The sequence below is a fragment of the Ursus maritimus genome, unplaced genomic scaffold (genome assembly GCF_017311325.1).
Source record: "Ursus maritimus isolate PB19 unplaced genomic scaffold, ASM1731132v1 scaffold_10, whole genome shotgun sequence".
NCBI classification, from domain to species: Eukaryota; Metazoa; Chordata; class Mammalia; order Carnivora; family Ursidae; genus Ursus; species Ursus maritimus.
Genome location: NW_024423344.1, coordinates 49,290,685 through 49,306,754, shown reverse-complemented (window position 1 = coordinate 49,306,754; position 16,070 = coordinate 49,290,685).

The following is a 16,070-nucleotide window of genomic DNA, read 5'->3' as shown; positions in this document are numbered from 1 at the left end:
TCCTTCATAGTACCTATCACAGGTGGTAATTATGTAATTTGTGTTGAAATGGTTGTGCCAGTCTCCTCCCTACCAGTGGGAACTCCATGAAGGTGGAAACTGCTTCTGTTGGGTCCACCACTTCACAGCCATCACCTAACAGAAAGCCTGATGTACAGCAGATACTCAGCGTTTCTGAAATGAGTTTGTAACTTGTAGTAAAATAGCGCCAGGATTCTACTTAAATTACCTAGAAAAATCTTAGTCTTGTAGGTGAAATGACAATTTAATGACAAAGAAAAATTCAATTACACCAAATTGTCCATAAAAAGGTAAAGGTTACTACAAAGAACTAACAAAAATACAGAATTGGGACAATAAGAATGAATCTATACTGTGTGTTTTAAATGAAACCTTAAAGCCAAAGTGGGAGTGAAATATTTTATTCACTTAATTTTTTAAAATTTTATTATGGTAAGAACAACTAACATGAGATTTACCCTGTCAACAAATTTTTAAGTGTATCACACAGTACTAGTGACTCTAGGTATAATGTTGTATGGCAGATTTCTAGAATGTGTTCATCTTGTTTAACTGAAACTTTATGCCCATTGATTAGTAACTCCCCCCACCCCTCAGCCTCTGGCAACCACGATGTCACTGTCTGATTCTATGAATTTGACTGTACTAGATACCTCATATAAGTGGAATCCTGTAGTGTTTGTCTTTCTGTGACTGGCTTATTTCACTTAGCATACTGTGCTCAAGGTTGGTCCATATTATTGCATATTGAAGAATTTTCTTCTTTTCTTAAGGCTGAGTGAAATTCCAATGAATATATCACCTTTTCTTTATCCATTCATCTGTTGATGGACATTTAGGTTGTTTCATATCGTGGCTATTACAAATAATGCTATGATGAACATGAGAGGGCTAGCGTGTGTTCAGGATCCTGATTTTAATTCTTTTGGATAAATACCCAGAAGTGAGATTGCTGGATCATATGATAATTCTATTTTTAATCTTTTGAGGAACTTCCATATTGTTTTCCATAGTGACTTCACCATTTACATTCCTACCAACAGTGTACGAGGGTCCTAATTTCCCCACATTTGCAAAACATTTATTGTCTTTTGTTTTTTAAAGTCATTTTTAAAATTTGAGTTTTTAAAATCTCCATAAATATTTATTAAAACAATGTTAAATAACTCTTAAATCAAGCTCTCCATCTTTTAAAAATTTTTGTTAAAGAAAGAAATAAAATCATGTATTCAACCTCCTACTCTAGGGCAATAGGTATAATGACGATGGTTTAATAATGAAGAGTCAAGTGATAGTTGACACTTTCAAAAAACCAGTGTCACAAGAAGGCAAAGTAATTCAAATGGTTGCTCAGAACACAAGCACAATTTTCATTTAAAATTTTCAATACAAAATTAAAAAAAAAAACATGTTCTACAGAATTTCTTTTTCATTTACAAAGACTACTGTTTAAGGAGGAAAGCAAAATAGCAATTAAAAACTGTTTAACAAATATGGGCAAATGACAGTACAAAATGTTAATAACCAGAAGCACTGAACCGTGTGGATTTGGACTCACAAAGTGGCCTTTAAATGATTAGAAAATACAAGTGCTCCTGTCTGCTACTCTGAAGTGCTTTTATGTAAGTCAGGAATTGCAACAAGAGAATTGTTCTTGGCTTCATAAATACTTCCTATGAACTTTTGAAATCCAATCTGTGTCTGTGTACACAATTACCACAAGGGTAATAACTGCAGATGCTATGTGAACTCTGAATCTCCAGCCTCCTGGGATTTTTCTTTCCTAATTTTTGTTACCATAAGCTTTTTTAAATCAATATATGATATAAACAGATACCATTTATAGATATTTTTAGAGCAAAGGAAAAGATTCTATATAATCTCTACTATCATAATATTTTTCATTTGCTTATCAAATAGAGAAATGTTGTGTATATTCATGTATCTAAAACTTTATTTTGGTGAGCTGATTAAAAGAATAAAAAAGAATGACATGATTCTTCTGAAAGTCTCCATTTTCCTGCTTTGGGACAGTATCCCAATAACCATAATATATAGAGGGATTAGGTATTCTCTTAAATTTCACCCATGACACTTATGATAGGATTTCTAATCACCCCCCAGATCAGGAGCTTTCCCAGGAGGCAAATAATGTCACATCTGTAATGTTAATTAATCTAAGTCATTTTTGAATAAAAGGAGTTTTAGATAGAGCCTGAATGCATAGTGGAAACTAAACCAGCTCCAAATCTACCTAGAGATGAAAGTGATGGAGATGGGGATGGAAGTGGAGTTAGGAGGAGGGCAAGAAAGACAGAGAGATTCTCATGAACATAGGCAAAAGCATAGACCAAATACAATTGGCCCCGTCAGAAGTTTTAAAGTGTTAAGACTAAGTTACATAAATATTTTCCTCAATTTTCTGAGATTATGAAGACTGTTTTGGACACAGATTGAAATAAATGCTTGCAAGAGACATGATCAAAGTGTGATAATACACCAAAAAACAATAATAACCAATAACCAACAATTAATAGATTACACAGTACTCTTAAATTTTCTTGCCAGTGGATTTGGGATGCCAAAAGTTACATACAAGAGAAATATTTGAAATTATTATTATTATTATTATTTTTAAAGATTTTATTTATTTATGTGACAGAGAGACAGCCAGCGAGAGAGGGAACACAGCAGGGGAGTGGGAGAGGAAGAAGCAGGCTCCCAGCGGAGGAGCCCGATGTGGGACTCAATCCCAGAATGCCGGGATCACGCCCTGAGCCAAAGGCAGACGCTTAACGACTGCGCTACCCAGGCGCCCCGAAATATTTGAAATTATTAACTGTTATTTATTTACACAATTCTGTAGGTCACAGTCCTATGTTTTGGCGAACTAACATTTTCTGTATCTTTAAAGAGAACATAATTATGTCCCAATAAAAGAGTTCAATATTGATACAGTCAGGAACAAAATGGAAGAACATAATTCTGATTTCTATATCTACTTCATTTTTTTTTCTTTTGACTCATAGAAATGGCCTCTTTCCATTTAAGACTAATCCTTGTACATAGGATCTTTGTATGTTTCCTTCCCAACTCCATGCATTGAACCCTTCTGTCTCCTTCTCCATTGTTGCCTCAAAGATGCCACAATTCCCCCTAATCTTTGAGCAATCATTTTCCTCTCTCCTTTGTTTCACCAAGAAATTTCACTGGGTGTATTCCTCCTGCTTCCAGTTCCGTCCCTGCCACTCACTTTCCTTAAAAATTGGTTTTTGCCTCATTCCCACCTGAGGCCACTCTCAATACAGTCTACTGCTAATCATAAAATACAATAATTTCCTAAGTCCTCATGTTCATCCTAAGCATTATTGACAAACCATTTTTTGTCATTATGAAATACTGTCTTCCATTGGTTCTTTCTATATTTTTGTGGGTGGTTTTCTTTGTTTGTTTTTTTCCTCCAACTTTTTGTCTCATTCCTTTTCCTGCTCTTGTCCTTTAATCTCCACTGCCCCTCATCTTTATTCATTGGCTTTCCTTTCAATACTCTCATCATATTCCTATAATTTTCATTTATTGGCTCAATGAAAACTATGCCCAACTATGTATCTCTAGCAGCTACTGAATCCTTCTGGGATGTTGCACCGACACACTGAACTCAATGTTCTCAAACAAGGTATTTTCCCCAAACTGTATCAGCTCCTAAAAACTGTCAAATTTTTTCAACTGTTTGACTTTTCCCTTTCCATGAATCCTTTTTGTTATATCCAAGCAGCACTGAAATATGGTGGGTTTTTCACCAAAGAATTATAAATTCTTTCTCCGCCCCTTTAAGATATAAACCTTCCTGCCAGTTTTACAACCCAAGAGTGCCTCTCCCAAGGCCTTGGAAAGTATCCCTTTGAAATGTAATTATCAGGAAACATAAAGCTCCCATATCACAATTTCTGTGGTACAGTAGAGAGCCTAACTTCAATAAGTGTCAATTAGCAAACACAGATGGCCTGATCACACTGAACAACCAGCCACCTAACATTCTCAAGTGCTTTTTCGCTAACAAAAGTGCTCAACTCTCCTGTCTTCTGTTTCAAGGGAGTTTATGTCAATCTCTCTCCCTTATTGCAATAGTCTTAAGTCTTTCTTAACTCCATCAGGTGCTATTTTTCTTTGACAAATGTTACCTAAAAGAATTATTAGTTTATGCATGTCAGATTTAGACAAAAAGTGTTAAGAAAAACAAAGGGTTTTTTTTTGTTTTGTTTTTTGTGCTGTTTTTTTTTTTTAAATAAGCCATTCTCAACCAGTTCATCTCATTAAAGGCAAATCCATATCCTTTAGTAATGTTATCATCAAAGATAGAAGACTGGGCAGAAGTGGACAGAATGCTGAATCCAGGACAGAATTTATTTTTTCAGTCATTTTTTCATCCGATTCACAAGATATTTTTGGCAACTTCTAAATACCAGGCACTATGAATAGGCATTTACTATTAAAAGATGATAATAGCTGGTCTCCTCCCACATGGACCTCACAATCCAGACTGAGGTAGCAAAATGTAAATGGTACATTACAATACAATGTGGTAAATGCTCCTCAGAGCTCTGATGCCAACAGTTATTACAGCCTCATCCCTGGTACATGCCTCTGCTCTGCATGGATGGTATAGTTCTCCTGTGTGCCTTGTGAGGCAGCCCAATCCCAACATCAAACAGTGGGCTTAATGAAGAGAAGCAGAATTCACAACTCCTGGTCTAGCTGCTTTGCTACTAGTTTCCAGGAGTAAAGATTCTCCATCCAGGTAACCATACTTCTGAGATTTGTTTACTGACTACTCAAATGTAAAAACCTTTTCTAAGATACTCCTCTGAACTTTTTATTTGTTAATTTAAATGTCTCTTCCATTTCTTATGCTTCAATCGACATAGATGATGAAAAGTAACTAACCTTCACTCATACTTACTCTGACCTTGAGTAATTTGTATATTAAGGTTAGAAACTGATATTAATAGATGGCATTGCAATTTATAGCAGTTAAGTAATCATCTTCCACAAAACTAATATTCTATCCTCTAATTATTTCAATTTTTAGGTCAAGAAAATAAAATGCCAGAAATTATGAAACACAACTATTAGTCACATTTACAATAAAATTATATATCTTCTTTGAAAGAGTTGAGTTTTGTTGGTACCTTTCTTGCTTGGGAACAATAAGAGACAATCTTTTCTTCTGTCCTTGTTTACTGCTTTATTGTGCTTGTTGCCATGGTGACAAATCCATAGCTCCCAGGAGATTACTGTTTTGAACTCTGAATCTCTTGACCCTCTAAAACCAGCAATATAGAAAAGGTAGAAAAGCAACCTTTAAAATCCTTCAAGTGGACCAATTTATGGAAATGCATGTTCTGCTGCTATGCTCCAAACTATATCCAGTGTAAATTTCTAGTATATCAGAAGAGAAAAATACAAATAGGCTCTATGTCTTAAATTATCAAGCTATTGTGAGCTTAGTTGTATAAAAAAACGTTGTTAGAATTTATCCCCAGGCCTGCATGCATAACAACTTTGACCTTAGAAAAGTCATCATGATCAACTTTTTAGATATTTGGTATTTGAGCTAAAAGCATGCAGAAGTATGTACAAAATAGGTCTTTTCCTACAGTAAACTTACAATTAATTTGCATATTAAAATAAATTTATAAGTAGAAAATACAGTTGGTCCTTGAACAATGTGGGGGTTAGAGGCCTCAACCCCCACACAGTAAAAAAATCCACATATAATTTTTGACTCCTCAAAAGCTTAACTTCTAATAGTCCACTGCTGACCAGAAGCCTTACTGATAACAAAGTCAATTAACATATTTTGTATGTTATATATACCATATACTGTATTACTACAACAAAACAAGCTAAAAAAATAAAATATTAAGAAAATCATAAGGAAGAGATACATTTACAATACTGTTCTGTAAAAAATCTACATATAAGTGGACTTGTGCAGTTCAAACCCATGTTGTTCAAGGGTCAACTGTATAGAAAAGAAAAATAAATACTACCTATAATTAATGACTTTGATTTTTTTTTTAAGATTTTATTTATTTATTTGACAGAGAGAGACAGCCAGTGAGAGAGGGAAAACAGCAAGGGGAGTGGGAGAGGAAGAAGCAGGCTCCCAGCAGAGGAGCCTGATGTGGGGCTCCATCCCAGAACGCCAGGATCACACCCTGAGCCGAAGGCAGACACTTAATGACTGAGCCATCCAGGTGCCCCTGACTTTGATTTTCTTTACTTAATAAAAGAGGTAATGTCTTTTAAGGTTAAGGTACAAATTAGGGTAAAATGAACTGACCAGATCTCAGCATATTTTATTCATTTACACATTTATTTATTAATTCATAAAATATTTATTGATCTCTAAAACAAAAGGCAAGTGTACCTGGTAAAGAGTGAGTGAGAGGAGAGGGGAAAAGGGAAGAAGTGAGGCAGGAGCTAGATCTTGTAGAGCCTTCAAGGGTATTTTAAAATGTCAGAATTTATTCAAAGTACAGTGGGAGTCATTGGAGGGCTTTAAGCAGGAGAGTAAACAAAATCAGATTTGCATTTCTAAAAGTAGCTGCTGGATATTTTATTATTTATAGCTATAATTTGATTATATTTTTAGAAGCAATTTAATTTTGCACAATTTTATATGATTTGGACATTAAAATGGATGGATCATCCATGCATAATCCCAGTGATTGCTGGAACCAATTGTATGTCTAGACAGGACATCAATATGAATCACCTTAATTTTTGTCTGTCCTAAACTTTGGCTATTGTAATGCTGTGGATGACAACAATGATGATTGAATGGTACCACTGCTAACAGTAGATACCATTTATCAAGAATTTAGCATGTTCCAGACACCATACTGAATGCTTTGTATTATATATTACATTTAATCCTTATAAGAACCCCATACAATGTCCGTTTTATAGATGAGTAAACAGTCTTAGAATGATTAAGAGGCCTTCTTGACTTCAAGCAGTGTAGATAATGAATAAAGAGTTGATCCAAGATCTAACTAATTCCATAAAGTAAACTCTCAGCCATTGTACTTTTCTGCTTTGAAATGTGATTTTAATTAGTTTCTTGTAGAAAATGTGAACCCAAGTGTTTTTTTTAAGCTTATATTTTCTCCACGAAGTAAATATAACAACAGTATTTGATTTCGAGTAGAAAATGTATCTAGAAACCTATTAGTATTTATCATTTTTTTTCTTTTTCAAAGATATAACAGCAGAACAAACAGTAACAGTGGCACTGTCATTAAATCTACTGAGTTTTTGATCAAGACAGTACTTAGAAGTTATACTGATTCACGGAAATATGTTATTTTTTTCTTAAACATCAACAAATCCATTATTAAGTCAATGTATTTCAACCAATAAGAAAAAAGAAAAATTCAAAGAAACTAAATCTGCTATAGTGTTTTCTGTCCTGATTTACATTGTGCCAACCTCCTATAAATCAGGGAGAGAGTGACTCACATTTTACCCATTCTCCAAATTCTAACAAGTTAAAATTCTTAAATTACTAAATGTATCTCTCTTTAATAACTAATTCATCTGGTATCTTTCTCCCAGAAAGACTGGAGCCTAGAATACAGCCAAAAATAATTGTTTTTCCCTTAAAAAAAATAGTGCTAGCTGTTACTGCTTCAGTACCAGCCTTAGGCATTCTGCTGGACCTCCAGCCAGCACATCACAGAAAATACTTCTGTATTTTTTGCAGTTTTACTTAGAATTTTATAAATGTCTTTTAACTACTTTTGCTTTCTGTTCTAGCAAAAATCTTCTAATATCTATTCTCATACAGTTTGTTTTTTCTTTAATAAGCCCAATAGTCATATATTTTTTCCATATTCATTTCTCTCTCTTGGCTCTCCAACTCCTGACACTCACATCACACACCTTGACATCAGCCATCCACACACACTGATTCAGGGAAAAGCAAGAAAATAAGAAAAAAATATATCAAATGATTCTTCAGTTTTTTGATTCTCATTAGACTCTTTCTGATGATTCCTCTAATAGCTGTGTGATTAGTTTAACATTTTGAAAAAAGACAATGAGCTGTTGCCACTCTCATTTTATGATGATGCAAGGTTAGCTGTCAAATAACAGAAGTGGAAATTCATGGCAAACTTTGAGGATGTTTAGTTGGGCTAAAGAAAAAAAGATAAATTATTCCAGGCCTCTCTCTTTCACCCCAGCACACATATACTTTGGAAAGATAGGCTGTCAATCACTCTTGAGTGACTCATTATTCAGTCACTTCTGTGTCTTCACCCAAATATTATTCTAGTGATTTCAATGTACTAGGTACCAAAAGGATGACATAGCTTCTTCTTGCAGAACACACAGATTTTAGGAGGAGGGAGATAACATGACACATATACCACAGTACGGGGCTGACTGTAAGTTCATGAAGAGAGGTACAAAGTTTCTTATTAAACCAGAGAGGAAGAGTTCACTTTGACTAAGATCAGGGAAAGCTTTGACAGAGAAGTAAACCCAACCCCTTCAGGAAGGGAAGAATTTTGACAGGCAGATTAGGGAGGAAGGGGTTGTTGGGGAAAACATTAGAGGCCGAAGAAAGGGCATGAGCAAGGCAAATTTGGTGTAGTGGAAATAGCATGGACTGCGAGTCTGGGATGCACGTGTGAGTGCATAATAATCACATGGTCTTCAGTCTCCACTTCTGTATAATGAGGGTTGAGCTAGAGCATCTCCAAGTTTGCTTTAAGTTCTAAAATTCTGTGATGTTTACAACCCATAGGTGGGAAGCCACAGAGTAAACTTAGAGAACAGCAAAGAGTATAGTTTAACTGAAGACTATTAGATATACACAGGTAGTCAGAAATGAGCTTGGAAGAATTGATGAGAATCACAGGGACTTTGAATGCTGGCCTAGGAATTGGGGCTGTACACAGTAGTCCATGGAGATCCAGTGAATATATCTTATACTATCCAAGATTGGTTGCAAATCAATCTGATAACATGTTATAGGGTGGAACCAAGCCAAGAGGTGTGATTAAAGTAAAAACTTAAGTGATTATTATAAGATCCAGTTATGGGTACTAGGGGTGGGAACAGTGCCATAATGGTAGGAATCGAAATTATGTTGTAGACCTGAGAGTATTGTGAGCAAGCTGTATCTAAGAGCTTAATTTACCGTCATTTGAAGATCTACCTCAAGAAAAATATCCTTTGTCATCAAAAGAAGTCAACCCCATGTATGAATCTGAAGGCTGGAATGTTATAAGTCACTAAGAATTGCCACTCTCTCCTCAAAATATCTTTATTTTCAGCCTTCCTCTTGTGTATAGTGTCCGTCTAGTGATTTAAAAGAGAAAGCATTATGTGTCCTGACAAGATGGTGAACAAGCATTGGCTGTTGGCTCCTTCCCCCAGTTCACTCATGAGCATCAGAACCATAGCATTTCTCATAAGTGTGATTGTGCCACAGCAAATAGAAAAAAAGAATGGAACAGAATATGAAGTTCAGAACTAGGCCCAGGAGGAACTGAAATATAGTAGGGATGGCACTTCAACACAATGAGATGAAATGATGATAATGTGGTAGGTTGTATTAGGGAAACTTGCTCATTGTATGAAGAAAAACAAGGTTGTATCCCTACTGCATACTCTATACAAAGACGGAATACAATTGGTATAGAGACCTAATGTGAAGGCATAAATACAAATGTAATTGAAGAAAAATATAAGAGCATATTTTTGTGAATTAAAAATTGGAAAGACTGCTTAAAAACAGGGATTCCAAAAGCACAATACAGAAAGCCAAAAGTGACATATATTGCATAAATAAAAATTAAGGTTTCCTGCTTAATGAAGAATCCCATGGACAGAGTAAAAAATAGTAGGCAGAAAGAAGATATGTTAAGGGTCCAAGATCAACCATGAACTAATCTCTAACTTACACAAATAATTCTGATAAAACAAGAAAAAGACAGTAAATTCATTTTTAAAAGTGAGCAAAGTCCAAAAATGATCAATTCATAGAAGGCTAAAAGTCTAAATATCTAATAGTGCTCAAAGCCATTAGTAATCCAAGATATTCATTAAAAGCAGAAAGAAATATCTCTTTACAAGTATACAAATAGACAAAATTAGAAAGTTGGGTAACACCAAATTTTTGGTGAGGATTTGGGGAGAAGAGAATATTTATGCACTCCTGAATGAAATAAAATCTGGATATAGTCATTTTGGAGATCAACCCGATAAAATTAAATGTCAAATGTCCTAAGCATGATCACATTCCTAGGTATCCATAACAGGACATGTCTGAGGATGTTTACTGGGTAATTGTTGGGGTAACAGAGAGTTTGAAACCTAGGTATATCTCATTGCAGGAAAAAAAAAGTTGATTGGATACAACTCTGAAATACTAAGCAAACTATAAATATAAAATACAGCAGTTAGAAGCAACGACAGAGACACACACAGTGATTTGGCTAGATTTTACCAACAGTGTTAAATGAATAAAGGAATAGAACAAGCTTTATAATACAATAAAATTTATGTTAATTCAAAACAAATATACAAAATCCAAAGTAGTTAAACGCAAAAGCAGAAAGTAAAATGGTAATTATCAGGGGCTCGGGAGAAAAGGGGAGTTGTTGTTAAAAGGTACAGAGTTTCACATTTGCAAAATGTAAAAGTTCTGAGGATCTGTGTCACAACAGTGTGAACATACTGAAATGTACACTTAAAAATGATTAAGATGGTAAATTTTGTTATATGTTTTTACTACAATAAAAAATAAAAATAAATATTAAAAAAACACATATACAATCAAAACTACTAATGAATTTATAAGATAAAGGCATATTTAAGAGCCCATATCAAAAACATTAACGTGTGTACTCATGGTAGGGATGGGATTGAAATGAGAATCAGAAATGGAGAAAATTAAACAAAAAGGACAAAATATACTAAAGTATACAAATAGTGGAAGGGAGAGGAGGAAAGAAATGAAGGGAGAGAAAAAGGGGGTATCTTAGGGTAATCCAGAGAAATAGAATCAATAGGAATTGGCTCATGTGGTTATGGAGATTGAGAGTTCCAAGATCTAAAGCTGGTAAAGTTGGAGCCCCAAGGGAATCAATGGTAAAGCTCTAGTCTGAGTCAGAGTCTGAAGGCAGAAGACTGATGTCCCAGCTCAAAGACAGGCAGAAAGAGAGACCTAATGCTCCCTTACCCATCTTTTTGTTCTATTCAGGCCCTCCTTGGATTGGATGAGGCCCACCCACATTGGGAAGGGCAATCTGCTTTACTCAGTTTGCCTATTCAAATCATCTCCTTCAGAAACACCCTCATAGACACATCCAGAATAACATTTAACCAAATATCTGGGCACCTCATGAACTAGTCAAGTCGACACATAAAATTAACCATCATTAGCCCATTCCCTGTCAACTTGGTACCCATCTGCATCTCCTTAAACCATAATCTTCAAATAAAGACAATAATATGATCATAATTCTACCCAACATGACAACTATCCAGCATACAACCAAAAATGCACTAACATGTTCCCCAGAACAAAGTCCTTAAGCTATAAAAGTAACAATTCCAAATACTGTGATATGAAGTCAATAATCTTATATTACATGGTAAGAGAATAAGGGAGGAAAAAGACAAAGAACCCATGAATCCTGGCTATGGGAAAAACTGCACATATATTGGACATTGATTCAGAACATATACAGCCTTCTGGAGGACCTTTCCCCAGGCCTGCAAAGTGTTACCATCTAGTTAATCCTGTAACTGAGACTTCAAAAGGCCATCCCATCATTCTGTGAAGCACTGTTTCAGGCTGGTGGGGAATATGGTAAGACCAGTGAATTCTATGAGCATAGGCTCATTTCTGTACTTCCTTTACCATGCAGTAAGTTCCTTGATTAGAAGAAATGGTGTTTGCAATACTATCATGGTGGACAAGGCACTCTATAAATCCACAGGTGGTTGTTTGGGCAGTAGCACTGTGTATGAGGAAGACAAATCCATATCCAAAGTGTCTATTCCAGTAAAAACAAAATATTGCCTCTTCCATGATGGAAGCAATCCAATGTAATCAACCTGACTCCAAGCAGCTGGCTGATCACCCCAGGGAATGGTGCCATATCAGGAGTCAGTGTTGGTCTCCACTGCTGGCAGACTGTACCCTCAGCATTGGTTACAGCCAGGATGGCCTAGATGAGTGGAAGTTCATATTGCTAAGCTCATACACAACCTCCTTCCCTGCCACCATGGCCACTTTGTTCATGAGCCCATTGGCTATTACAGGGGTGGCTGGGGAAAGAAGTTGATTCACTTGATTATTAAAATACTCCTCTGCTAAGTATTGATGAAAATTCACACAGAACACAAATACCTTCATGTTTTTGCCCAGTCTATCCACATACTTCTTCCCCAGATTTCCTTATCACCAATTTTCTAATCACGTTCCTTCCAAGTCTCTGACCATCAGCCAAACCTTCAGCCACAGCTCCTGAATCAGTCTATAATTACACATTTTTCCTTCCAAGCAAAGTGCACAATCCAGTACACTGCTCAAAGTTCTGACCACTGCAAGGATTTCCTTTCATCACTGTCCTCCAGGGAAGTTCCAGAAAGGGGCTTTGGTGTTGCAGCTATCCATTTTCTGGGTGATGCCTGCATATCATGCACAACCATGTATAGACCGGGCCCAAGTCTTCTCTTCCTCTGTCAGCTGATCATGGGGAACTCCCCATGAGGTCATAGGTGCAGGTGAGAAGACAGTGTACCAGGAGTGGAAACTACAGGTATTTGGGCCACTTATCCATGTAACTTATTTGTGTCCCCAGGGTCTCCTCAGACCTTACTGCATATATATCACTTCCAATTAATAACAGAATACTTCTGTACATGCCCAACTTTGTGGCTTGGAGGGCCAGATAACACCCAGTTCATGATGGGCAGCTCATGTTGCATGGTAACTTGGTGGCTCATGCTTAAATATTCTGTCTCTACTAAGACTCACTAGCAGGCCAAGACCTGTTTCTTAAAAGGAGAGTAGTTCTATGAAGGATGACAGAGCTTTGTTCCAAAATCCTAATGCACTGTACTGTGATTTATCTATAGGGGCCTGCCAAAGGCCACAAACAGCAGCATTCTTATATGCCACTGATACTTCAAATACCATTGGATCTGTTGGATCATATGGCTCAAGTGGCAGAGCAACTTGCACAGCAGCCTGGGTCTTTTATGTTCTGGGCTCACCCACAACTAGCAGCATTTCAGGTCACTTGGCAAATGTACTGTAGTAAAACACCCAAATGAAGAATACATTACCTCCAAAACCCTAAGAGACCCACTAGGCATTGTGACTCTTTCTTGATTGCAGGTGGGACCAAATGCAACAATTTGTCCTTTGTCTTAGAAGGATTATCATGATACGCCCCAGACAACTGGACCCCTAGGGATTTCACTGAGGGAGAATTTCAGTAGAATTTATTATGCAATCAAAACTGCTGAGGGGTGCCTGGGTGACTCAGTCGGTTAAGAGTCCGCCTTTGGCTCAGGTCATGATCCCAGGGTCCTAGGATCAAGCCCAGCATCAGGCTCCTTGCTCAGTGGGGAACCTGCTTTCCCTCTGCCTGCTGCTCCTCTGCTTGTGCTCTTTCTCTCTCTAACAAATAAATAAATAAAATCTTTAAAAAAAAAAAAAACTGCCACTGCTGAGTTTATAAGGTAAAGGCACACTTAAGAGCTTATATGAAAGACACTAGCATGTAACCCATGTTAGGGTTTGGACTGGAATGAGAACCAGGGATTGAGAAGATTAAAACAAACAAATAAGAACAAATAATAAAGTACTGTGAACTAAAATGTACAAATACCTCAAAGAAAGAAAAAGAAAAAGGAATGGAGAAAAAGAGACAGGAGGAAGGGAATGGAGAAAAGGCAGGGAAGGGCAGAGTGGGAGCAAGACCATCACTAAGAAACCTGAGACTTCACACAGAATGATTCTGCTCTCAGTCACACCGTGTCTTCCCCAACCACCCAGTCTTCGCAACATCCCCTTCAATTTAGGCTTCAGTTGTAGCGTATCTGGAGGCAAGTGGGTGTATTCTCAAGCAGCCCATTTTTAAAAATATTGGAAACAGGAAAACAGTTAGAACCATAACCTAAGAAAGGCAAAGTAAAGGATGTCAGACCCAAGTTACCACAGGGCACTATAACATGATGGAAAATCATGTTCTCACATGGGCTTTTGTGGAAGGCAGAAGCGCTCTGCATCTGAACTCTCTGACAAGGACTTACCAGTCCCTACCACTTTTGCCCTGACGTGATCTCATTACAAACTTCTCTGGCTTATAGTCTGTGATCATTTTATACTCAAAGCATATTTAATTTACTTGGTTTCTGGCTATGTCCCCCAATTACCTTTGAGGTTTCATTGCTAATAGCTATTTAGTATCTGACAGCAGTTCAGTTTCCCTATCTTCCCTTTTGGTTCATTTTATGGATGCAGTGATTCAAAGTCAAACTTCCCTAGATACTCTTCTTTGCCCTCAGAATCATTCGCTTCATTCCTCTGCCCATCCTGCAGAGGTTATGTTAGCTCTCAAGCAGGAGTCTCCTCTCAGTGCTAATGATAGTTGAAGCCAGACGATTGTTGTAGGGGCTGTCCTGTGCATTGCAGGATATTTAGCAGCACCCCTGGCCTCTACCCACCAGGTACTAGTAATGCTCCCCTCATTTGTGACAACTGAAAACATCTCTAGATAATGCCAAATGTCTCACAGGACACAAAATTGTCCCTAGCTTAAACAAGGTTCACACAGATTTCAATATCATCTTGGGGATTAATCTTACAGATAATTAACCAAAATAAAGGGAAATATGGAACTTTAAGGAATTCCTCTTCTCATTCCACCAATTATCATTCAACATAAGTTGTCATTAATCATTAATCATTGCATTTTGTTGATGGTCATTCTATAACTTCTTCCCCTACTATTCATGGCCAGGCTAAATTCTCCTAAGACCACAGAGATTGTCTCATGTTTACTCACCTGATGTATACTCACTTTACCTCAAAGAATTTATTAAAGCTGCTGCTTAATCATTTATTATTACACTAGTTATCTGTCCTTGAGTCATCTTAAATCAATACTTTATGTTGATAAAATGGATACACATGCATGGTTCTTTCTTTGGTTGAGGTTCTCCTTTGAGAATTTTTATCAAATGTTCTAGCAAAATGCTATATACTCAGAAATTCAGAAAAAAATTCCACTTAAATATTACCATATTTGTGTTTCATATATGAGCTATATATTACCATTAAAACAATTTTCCGAAGTATGGCTCCTATGAGTTTATAGGAAGAACACCAAACATTTTTTCTAACTTTATGGATGCATAACTGACAAAAAAGTTATATACATTAATGTGCAAGATGATGATTTTATACAATATGTGTGAATATATATACACACATATGTATACACATGGGAAATGATTAGCATAATCAAGATAATTAATATACCTACCACTTCACCTAGTTACCCTTTTTGTGTGTGTGGTTAGAACACTTCAAATCTAATCTCTCAGCAAATTTCAAGCCAACAATACAGTATTATCAACTACAGACACTATGCTATACATTGTATCCCCAGAACTTACTCATCTTGTAACTGGAAGTGTGTATCCATTGACCAACATCTCCCCAGTTTCCCCAACTTCCAACCCCTGCCAACCACCATTCTACTCTTTGCTTCTATGAAAGAACATCAAAGATTTTTAATATTGAAGGCCATGTTCATTTTAGAGGGCCTGCATAAAAGTTTTATGGAAAATAACAGTGATTTGTGATAGATCACACACATGGCCCAAGATGTTAAATATCACTCAATCTGAGCCAAGTGCAAATAAAGGTATTATTTCTCCTCAATTTTCTTGTGTTAATTAATCTTCATAAAGTCCCATTTCTAAGTGTTAAGTTTAGTGTAACAAAA